We start from the raw sequence: 10,690 nt of genomic DNA, 5'->3' as shown, positions 1-10,690 counted from the left end.
TGGGTCAGCTGGGTTATATAGACAGGGTTCACATTTGTCTGAAAAAGCTGACATCTGGATTTTTTTATTTTTGAGAGAGAGAGAGAGAGAGAGAGAGACAGACAGACAGAAAGAGGAGAGTGAGAGTGAGCGGGGGAGAGAGGCAGAGGGTGATGAGAGAGAGAATCTTAAGCAGGGTCTATGCTCAGCATAGAGCCTGACACGGGGCTCTATTCTATGACCCTGGGAGCATGACCTAAGCCAAAATCAAGAGTCAGACGCTCAATTGACCGAGCTGCCCAGGTGGCCTTGACATCTGGATTTCTATCTGGCTTCTTTGCCTATTCTTTGGTTGATTCAGAAATCTGAGCAGATGAAGATGTGACTAATTACCACCCCTAAATCCTCAATGACTTTGCCCTCAGAACATATTGCAGCTTGTAAATCTAGGTGATTTAAGCACCTTAAAAATCAGCACTCAGTACAGAATAGCTGAGGCGCTCCTCTGAGCCACGGCTGGAGCAGTGCTGCCAGTTCAAAGTGGTGCGGCCTCTGGCAGTGATCGAGCCTCCTTAGCCTCAGTCTCCTTGTTCACAAAACAAGGCCATTTTTACCTGCTTCACAGAGATGTTGTGAGGGTTGAATTAAATGAGGCTATGAACTTAGAGCATTTAATAAAAAAGCCCAAGAGATAGTAAGTTCTCACTAAATAGTGGCTCATTTTGAGTCACTTTCAGAGAAGTTCTCCTCCTGCAACTTGCCTTAGGTTAATGAACTTCTCAGTCCAAAAAGCAAAATCTTACACCTCATTGGTTTCAGATCTGAATTATTTGGGTATGTGACCTACTGAAAAAATCCTACTCCAGTTCAATAGCCTCTGCTTCTCAGCTCACACCCTTCCTCATTTTTATAAACAATCACACGTTTATTGTCTGATTTAGGCCCACTCTCTCTCTAGGTTCTTTAGAGACAGTTTTCTACCAGCGATAGATCAACCAAATTCTAATCTCTAGGTTTATGGTATCCCTAATTATCATACAGGGGAGCTTGTGAAATGGAGCCTTTCTTCATTGACTTGTTTGGTAAACACGTATTGACCCTGTTACCATATACTAGGCTCTGGATTGAGCACAGAAATTGCCAAATTGAAAGATCTGGTCCCTGTCCTCAAAAGCTTCCCGACTAGTGGGCAACAAATGCAAAAGGCGGACCAACACAGCACAGCTAAGGCTGCAAAGGGAAGCAATGAGGATCAGATGGGTACAGAAGAGGGTCATAGAGGTTCATAACAGGCTTCCTAGAGGACAAGATGCCTCAGCTTAATGTAGAGAAAGCAAATGGTCCATCGAAAAGCAAGGCATGGGGAAGAGAGAAGATGGCAAATGAGAGGAATGTCAAGTTTGGAAGAGCCAGAGCCCAGGGTACCCTGTTCTCCATTTTGAAGTAATAGCCTAATGAGTACTGAGTCACCTGTACTCGATAACAACAAATTGGAAGAGGTTTACTTTAAGAAGAGAAGCATTTTAAGAGATCACTTGCATTTTCTTGCAGATTTCTAAAGTGCATGGGTTTTCTCAAGCACTAGGACTCATTCTAGAATGTCCGGAAATACAAAGACTAATTCCCAAAGGAATGAGCCTTGAGCCATTCTGGCCCTAGCATATTGTAGTATTCTACCTTATATGGTAAGTCAAAAGAGATTGGATCTGGTCAACAGGGGAGCAAGGAAAGCATTCTTGTAAAGGAGGGAAGGAGGAACCTAAGATAAGAATGAGTAAAAGTCTGGGCACTTGAGTGGCTTAGTTGGTTGAATGTCCAACTCTTGATTTCAGTACAGGTCATAATATTGCAATTTCAAGGACTCCAAGTCCCTGTTGGGCTCTGCGCATGGACCACATGGAGCCTACTTGGGATTCTCCTTCTCTCTGCCTCTCCCTTCCTCACACTCTCTCTGACTTTGTCAAGATGAATATATGGGGGGGGGGGCAGGGGGATGAGTGAAAGACCATAGCAGAGAGCTTAACCAAGGTGTTCTCTGTCAAACAAAAAGATGAGACCATCTATAACAACAGGCAAATGTTTTGTTTTGCTGTCTAATAATAAACACAGCTCATAATTATGTACCACTTACCCTGTGCAGTCATTGTTCTCAGAACTTAACGCGCATTAACTCAGGATTCTCACAACAACACACAGAGATGGGTACTATCACTAGCTCCACCTTACAGGCCAGAAAACTGAGGCACAAAGAGGGCAAGCAAGTCAGCCACCATCACGCAGCTAGAGACTGAACATAGCGAGTCTGACTTTTAAACTGACATGAGGAGAATTGCATTTAGCTGTGTTTTGTTCTTGTTGACTTCCTAACAGCTGATTCAAACAGGATTGTTAAAATCATTTGTTCTGAGTTAGAAACAAATGTCTTGTCCTTAATCTACACCTTGGGAAATTTACTTTTAGGCTGTTGGTTGTACTTCCTTGTAGCCCATATTAATTTGAAAAGTATAATGGTAAGATATAAAACAATTATGAATTCTGGCTTATTGATAAAACAATTGCTTAACTTGGGCAAATTCAGATCAATTTAAGGCTGAAGTACCTTCCTTATGAAAATTTTACTTATTTTACATGTAAGAATTTGTTTTTATTCTTGCTGAACTCCAGGACTTAGAAATAGACATATTTATTTACTTTGGCCTACATCTAGTATGTGTTGCTTGGTCTATTCTTCAGAGTTTATTGTATCTCTTAATCTTCTACACATGCAACCAAGGACCTCAGTGATGAGGGCATTGGAAAAATCTAAACAAACAATAAATTCTGGCTACAAGACTCCCTATAAATGGAGCACTTAATAAAATACTGCTTGGGAACGTGATGTTGGATTGATTAGATCTTTATGAAGTCGCCAAATTATAAATTTCCAGTGCTTGCTGTAACTAGTAATATTTTTTTCTTATTGCCTGAAATATTTGTGATCAGTATTTTGTACATGATAAAACAAAATAGTTCCTTCTTTTGGGAAGCAAATGCGATCCAGTACTGTGGTTCAAAGAAACCTAGAAGCCATGATGTCTCCGCCGACTCCTGGAGCTTCAATTATTACTCACAGATCTTCTCTTTTCCTTATATTGTCCAAACAACCTAGTCTTTCAACAAGTGTTTGTTAAGTATCCACTGTGCTCTAAGGACTGAGAAAAGGATGATTAGTCCTCACAAGCAGATGCAGTAATAATAAAGCATAAAAGCTAGAAGCCCAGGATGCAATGGAAATGCATAAACAGAATATAAATATTAGGAAAAACACACCAAAACATTGGAGCACTTCTCTCTAAGTGGTGGGACATCAGTTAACTCTTTGCAGTTAAATCCTGTATTTCAAGGTCTTTTCCAAGTTTTATTTAATGGTCAAAAATATTTTTATAAAGGGAATTCTAAAAAGAAAATTTATTTTAGTCTATTTCAATGCTAAGTTTTAAGATTTTTTTAAATAGATCAAAATATTTTTTAACATCAAAATAAATTTTCCTATTTATTCTTCCACAAGGCATCATTTTTCAGGATATGGCCATAGACCCCATTTGACCTAATGAAGCCACCATTGGATACACAACCTTCTGAATTTAAAAAGGTCTCAAGCAGCCCTCACCTCCACGTTGCCCCTCCATGAGATTTCACCTCCATCCTTCCTCCTCTCAACTTCATGAACAAAAACCAAACAATATAAGCTAGAGTCACATGAAATTTTAGAGATTCCATAAATGTATCCTCTCATTCTCTCCCCAGACCCTCTGATGTTAACAAAGCGACAGATATATTATATTCAGTTGTCTAAGAAAAATCAAAAGCATCAGCAATTATAACAAATAGAAGACCATGATTATGTCCAAAGACCAAGATGATTTAGATGGAAGCCAACCTGAAGCAACAACCAAAACCTTTGCAGATGCTCTGTTGTTGGGGCCTGTTTGGTCGAAGATTTTTTTCCATTGTGAAGGTAGAAATTATAGTCCTCATTTCTTTGCAGTGCTAAAAGTTAATCAAGAAAATTTTTCCATGTGTTAAATGCATTTTCTAGTAATAAAATAATAATACATGCTTGTTAGAACTTAAAGTCCAGAAAAAGTTTAATGAAGAAAACAAAATCCCACATAACCCAGCTGATAAATGCCCACTTTTACTGGTAAGTCCCTGTATAGTTGGTTTTATCCTCAATCACAGTGTACCCTGATCTTTTCACTTAACGGCATTTTGGAAGCATGTCATTACTTTTTTGTTTTTGATGTTTATTTATTTATTTTGAGCGAGAGAACGGGGCAGAGAGAAAAGGAGGGAGAGAATCCCAAGAAGACTCCACACTGTTAGCGTAAAGCCAGAGGTGGGGCTTGAACTCACCAACCATGAGATCATGACCAGAGCCAATATCAAGAGTCAGATGCTCAACCAACTGAGTCACCCAGGTCTCCCATATCAATACTTTAAAATTTTTTTTCATGACTATAATACTCTATTGAGTGGATATATTATTTAGTTATATTTCTTATTTCTGTGTATTTAGATGCCTTCTATTATTTTACTATTATGTTATAATGAAGGTTTTATATTAAGAATAACATAAACAGCTAAAGGACTCAATAATTATAAATCAAGATCAAAGAAAGCATTTGAAGACACCAATACATATTTTTACAGGTTATGAATAACAAATCATCTTTGGTTTCCCACCTTTATGAAGTTTTGTTCACAACCAACTAATTTAATAACACAGTTATAAGTACTTCAATCTATTTGTTTTAATATCCTGCTTTATTTCACAAATTCTTTAAGGGAACTTAGAGGGTTTTCCTCTTTAATAGAGTATGTATTAGTTATATTTGCCGCATAACAAAATATCCCCAAACTTAGCTTAGACAAACATGTATAGTCTCCTGCAGTTTGTGTGGACCAGCTGTCCAGGTGCAGCCTAGCCAGGCAATTCCGGTGGGAGGTGCCCCACAGGGATCTAGCCAGGCTATCAACTGGCAGTTAGTGTCTCAAATGTGCTTCTTTTTTTTAAATGTTTATTTATTTTTGAGAGAGAGAGTACAAGCAGGGGAGGGGCAGAGAGAGAGGGAAACATAGAATCTGAAACAGGTTCCAGGCTCTAAGCTGTCAGCACAGAGTCTCACGTGGGGCTCAAATCCACAAGCTGTGAGATCATGACCTGCATCGAAGTCAAATGCTTAACTGACTGAGCCACCCAGGTGCCCCTCAGATTCACTTCTAAGCTCGCTAAAATGGTAGTTTGTAGACCACAGTTCCTTCCTGGCTGTTGAGTGGAGGCCTTGTTTTCTCACCTTCTGGGCCTCTCCATAGAGGTCCTCACAACATGCCAGCTGCTTCCTCCAGAATGAGGGATCCAAAAGAGACATAAGGATAGAAGCTACCCCAAACGGAAGCGACAGTCCTGTGTAACTTAACCATATCATCACTTTTCCTCTATTCTCCTGGTCACACAGACTCATCTCAGTACCATGTGGGAGAGGACGACACGAAGGTGTGAATACCAAGAGAAGGGGACCACTGGGATTTTATGTTGAAACCAAAAAATCTTGGACACTGACTACCACATAGAGCAATTTTTGTGAGGACCTCAAATGTGTATGCAATAATCCTCTGTCAAAAATGTCTTCATGTGCCTCTACTTAGAAAAGAATTTACCATTATGTGGTTAATTGGGATATTTGCATATTCTACCACTGAGCAACCACACTCCTGGTTTTGACTTTCTAGAGCCTTTCAGTCTTCCGTGTGTCCACCAGGGCTCATGTAGAAGAATGTTCTGGGCAGCAGTGCTTTTTAATAACAATCAATCAATAATAGTCCAGATGCCCATAATAGAAAAAATAAAACAAAGTAAATGGTGGGGAATTGGTATAATAAAATGCTATACAGCAGTGAAACTGGACTAGAGCGGCCCGCACCAGTCCAGTTACATCTGTTGTGTGCAACAAGCAAGACACGGAATAGAGTATACTGCAATATATTAATTAATTATCCATTGATATAAAATTCCTGAAAGATAAAAACAACATATGGTTAAGAGGTACATTTATAAGAACTGAAATGATGGAGTGAAGCAAGTATTTAATGATCTGAGGGCCAGGAGAGCAGTAACCTCCTGAGGGGAGGGACGGAACTGTGCTTGGGAAGGCTTACAGGGAACGCTAAGACACTGGCAGGGTTTTACTTTTTAGTCTGGGGTGCTGAGAATATAGGTGTTTATTCTTTTTTAATCTGCAGAAATGTTTTTACACTCTCCCATAGGTATGATACACTTTACAATAAAGTAAACTTTCAAATCACATCATATAGTAAAAATATTTCAAGAATACTCTCAACAAGTAGTAGTTAAGCATACTAAGCACCAACTGTGTCACAGGCACTGTGATTTTGTTTTCACTTAAGGCTCACAACAGGTGGAAGGTAAATTTTATTCCTTTCCCCCCTCATTTGCCAAGTGAGAAAACTTGAAAGTAATGGAAATGAAAATGTCTGCCTAGGGTTACACAACCAGCAAGTCATGGAGCTGGGATTCAAACCCAGGCAGGACACTTCTAGAGCCAACCGCCCTAAGTGCTACATTAAAACTAGGTTTTATGGGGCACTGAGGTGGCTCAGTCGGTTAAGCATCTGACTCTTGACAACTAAGCTCATGATCTCATGGTTTGTGAGTTCAAGCCCTGGGTCGGGCTCTAGGCTGACAGCACAGAGCCTGCTTGGGATTCTGTCTCTTGCTCTCTCTCTGCCCCTCCCCTGCTCGCTCTCACTCTCGCAATAAATAAACATAACAAAAAAAGTTTTTTTAACTGGGCTTTACTCCTCAGCTCCTAGATTTAATGAACTCTGTGTGTAAAACGATGAAATGCACTGCTAAGTTGCTCAAGTGTTGGAATGACCTCTGAATGGATGGCCTGTCCTTGCACAGGTGAAGGGGCTCACCCTCACAACCGCTCAAGGCTCTCTCGTCTCTCTCCACCATTCCCTGATGATGAAATACCCGTCACCTTCCTACCAGGATTCCAGATGGCTCTCTTGTAAACACCAACCAAATAATAGGGCAATTTACTGAGTATCTACTCGAAGTCACCTACGATATAACTCTTCCAAGTTCTGAGATACATTAACTCATTGGATCCTCACAACCACTCTCTGTGGTAGATGTTCCTATGATACCCATTTTACAGATGAGAAAACAGGCTCTGAGACAATGAGAAAATGATTCCCAGTAGTTACAATAGCTTATAAGTGGCAGCACCAGGATTCAAACCCAGGCCTTCTGGCTCCAGAGCCTCTGATCCTAATCACTATCCGATCCTATTCACTGCCTCCCATGAAGTACTATGCTTCTGGTAAAGGCAAATAAGGAGGAAAAATGGCTCCTTTTCTAATGAAACATTGTATCAAATAGAGAGACCTCAGTGATGTTCTAAAGAATTTCCATTATCAGATTTTCTTAAGCTGTCAGAAAATTGTAACATGTACTAGTGTATTAGGAAAAAAACATGACAGTTTCATCTTGGAGGGAGTAAGAACAATATAATTGCGCTTGAGTTTTTAATTTAATTTTGGTACAAGTTCACTGTCTTTAACACATCTTAAGTTAACAAGAGTTAATTCAACTAGTTAGCATCCACAGGCAGATCATTCTCATTTACTTTAAGTCATTTTTTTAGGAGTGGAGAATGATATTTTACATATTAGTCTAAATCTAACCTAAATGTAAAGCTCTAGAACAAATGATATCAGGTTGAAAAAGACAGTGTCTCTGCCCGCAGGGGTCCACAACCTTGTGGTAGACAAATAATTACAGTGCATACAATTACCATTCAACATATTAGGTTCTCGAGCTGGAGAACGTATTCTAGAAGTGACCAACACCATTCCACCTAGAGAATAGGTGACTTTTGAGGCACCTGGGTGGCTCAGTCGGTTGAGTGTCCGACTTCAGCTCAGGTCAGATCTCATGTTCATAGGTTTGAGCCCGCATCAGACTCTGTGCTGACAGCTTAGAGCCTGGAGCCTGCTTCCGGTTCTGTGTCTCCTTCTCTCTCTGCCCCTCCTCTTCTCATGCTCTGTTTCTCTCTGTATCAAAAAATAAATAAAACATTAAAAAAAAAATAGGTGACTTTTGAACTCAGCCATGCAAGGTAAGTGCACTCACTAGGTGGAAAAGGAGGGGAGGGGCATTCCTGGTAGAAGGCACGGCACATCAAAAGTCTGGAAGCATAAAAGAATATCACCTGTATAATTTTTGTCTGCTAGTGTGCAAATTGCTTAAAGGGACATGGTGGAAAAGAGCAACAGGCAGGAGATGATGAGGGCCTTTGCCAGACTCAGTGGTTGGACGTGAGGGTAACAGGGAGTCTTAAAGATTTTTAAGCAGAAGAGAATCATGTTTATTATTTTATAATGATAACTCTGGTGAAGCAAGGAGGCTGGATTACAGAAGGGAGAGCCCAGCTACAGTTCAGTTATGCAAAACCAAGAGTCTGAACGAGGTTACCTTATAAAATAAGTGGTACTTCCAGCCCCATTTTACAGATGAGAACATCAAGGGACAGAGGAATAAAGTAACTTCTCCAGTGCTGCAAACAGCTGGCAATCAGGAGCCAGGATTCACACCCAGAGTGGGAATGTAATATCTCTGCATGTGCCTCTACTCTGCCAGGCGGCCATGGAGGCAGATGAGGTAGGAAAGAGTGGAGGCAGGCGGAAAGCCCTCAGCTCAGACTGCTGAGTGGAGCCGGGGTGCTCCCAGTTAAACCAGAGATGAGTCTAGTCTCAGTCGCATGGCCCAGAATGACGGCGAGGGGCAGGCAGAGATGCCAGGACTGTTGAAAACACTGTCAGGAGAGGCGTGGACTAGAGAAAAATTAGCCCAGACCCTGAATACCACCATTAAAGAGACACCATTCGACCCAAGGCCTTCAGCCTGAAGACACAGAACTGAGCCTCTAAGAAGCAACTTAGAAGAAACAGCTCTGGGGCCAGGCTCGCGCGTGTTCGAATTCTGGGCTTAGATGCATGGTCGGGGATAAGTTTCTTCACTTTTCAAACGAGAGATTTTCATTTATAAATAGAGCCTTCCAATACTTCATTTGCCACATTGTTGTAGGATTAAAAGTAATATGCATCTAAAGCACCTAGTGCATTGCTTTCCAAAAGTAAGTGCCCAAGAAATGGTAATGTGATGATTATCATCATTATTATTGAAAGGATTTGTTGACTATGAGGCTAGAGTGTAGAAAATGCTCTGGGCTGCCGGCCCAATTACTCTCTTGACAATTTTTCCCATAAAATTCTCCTACCTATATGAGATTTTCACTAATTTTTCCACCCAAGAAGCTCTTTTGAGGAATCTGATTTAGCTTTTTTTTGAAAAATCAGTTCTCTCTTAGCCAAAACAAAATCAAAAACAAAAACAAAAAAACCTGGAGAAATCAGATAAGGATGACACATATGTTTATGTGATAAAATATAAAGATATTGATTGAAAACAAATCAAGTTCCACATTTCCATTCTGGGTGCATTTAATTGCATATAAAGGAGAATCAGGACAGAGGAATAATAGAAAGTGTGTCATCAGCCATGGTCACCTTGCTCAGGATTTTCTTTTTTTTTAGTTTATTTGGTTTTTGAGAGAGAGACGGGAGGAGAGAGAGAGAGAGAGAGAGAGAGAGAGAGAGAGAACCAGTGGGGAGGGGCAGAGAGAGAGGGGTCAGAGCAGTGAGCCAAATGTGGGGCTCAAACTCATGAACCGGGAGATCATGACATGAGCCAAATTCAGACACTTAACCAACTGAGCCACCCAGGCGCCCTTTGCCCAGGATTTTCTATTGTGACAATATCTATGTTCACAAGGGCCAAATCTCCCAAGAAGGATGGCCTTTCAGGAGTCACGGACAATTTTGAGATCTAAAACTCCAACAGAAAAGACTGGACTTGGGAATAAAGTAGAAGCCTTGAAGACTGAAGGATATGTGACCATTTATTTATCACTTTGTCATTTCCTACTTCTTCAGACATGTTTTTCTTTGGGATTCAATGTGGTGACTAACAACATGTTATTTAAGTCAAAGACCTTGGGTTTGAAAAATTACAGTAGAGAAGCATTTCTGGTAAAATGACTCCAACTCACATCTCTCTCTCTCTCTCTCACACATGCACACACCCACACCCACAAAGTTCAAAACAAAAATATACTTAAGAGGAAAAAAGGACATTGGAAATGAATGAAATTTGTTGTTTAATTTGTTTGATTGCCTCTAAGGTAATATGTTTGGTAAGCATATGAATATAAACAATGTGGAAAAAGTTAAAAAAAGAAAAAGTGCCAACCTCTTCATTAGAAATAAGGAGAGATGTTTTGAGACACAACTCTTTCTTCCTTCCCCACTAAAGATTCTTGGCCTTTTTTAGTTCTCTTTTCTGAACATGGCTGTGGAGCCTCAGATTCCACTGGTTCTCTCGCCTTCCATGCCCCCGCCCTCACCCACGCTTATCTGAATATATAAGCCTGCCCTTCGCTCAGATTTATGGGTCGGGCCAGGGCTGTGTGTATTTACAGTGTTCTGACCTGAGGACCCTGGGCTGAAGGAGGAGAGGAGGAAACTGGGCCCATTCCATAAACAGAGACAGATAGGAGGGGGAGGTAAAAGGCTTTGCTAG

The sequence above is a fragment of the Suricata suricatta genome, chromosome 4 (genome assembly GCF_006229205.1).
Source record: "Suricata suricatta isolate VVHF042 chromosome 4, meerkat_22Aug2017_6uvM2_HiC, whole genome shotgun sequence".
NCBI classification, from domain to species: domain Eukaryota; kingdom Metazoa; phylum Chordata; class Mammalia; order Carnivora; family Herpestidae; genus Suricata; species Suricata suricatta.
The sequence above is the reverse complement of the archived record's forward strand: the minus strand, read 5'-3'. Positions refer to the sequence as shown.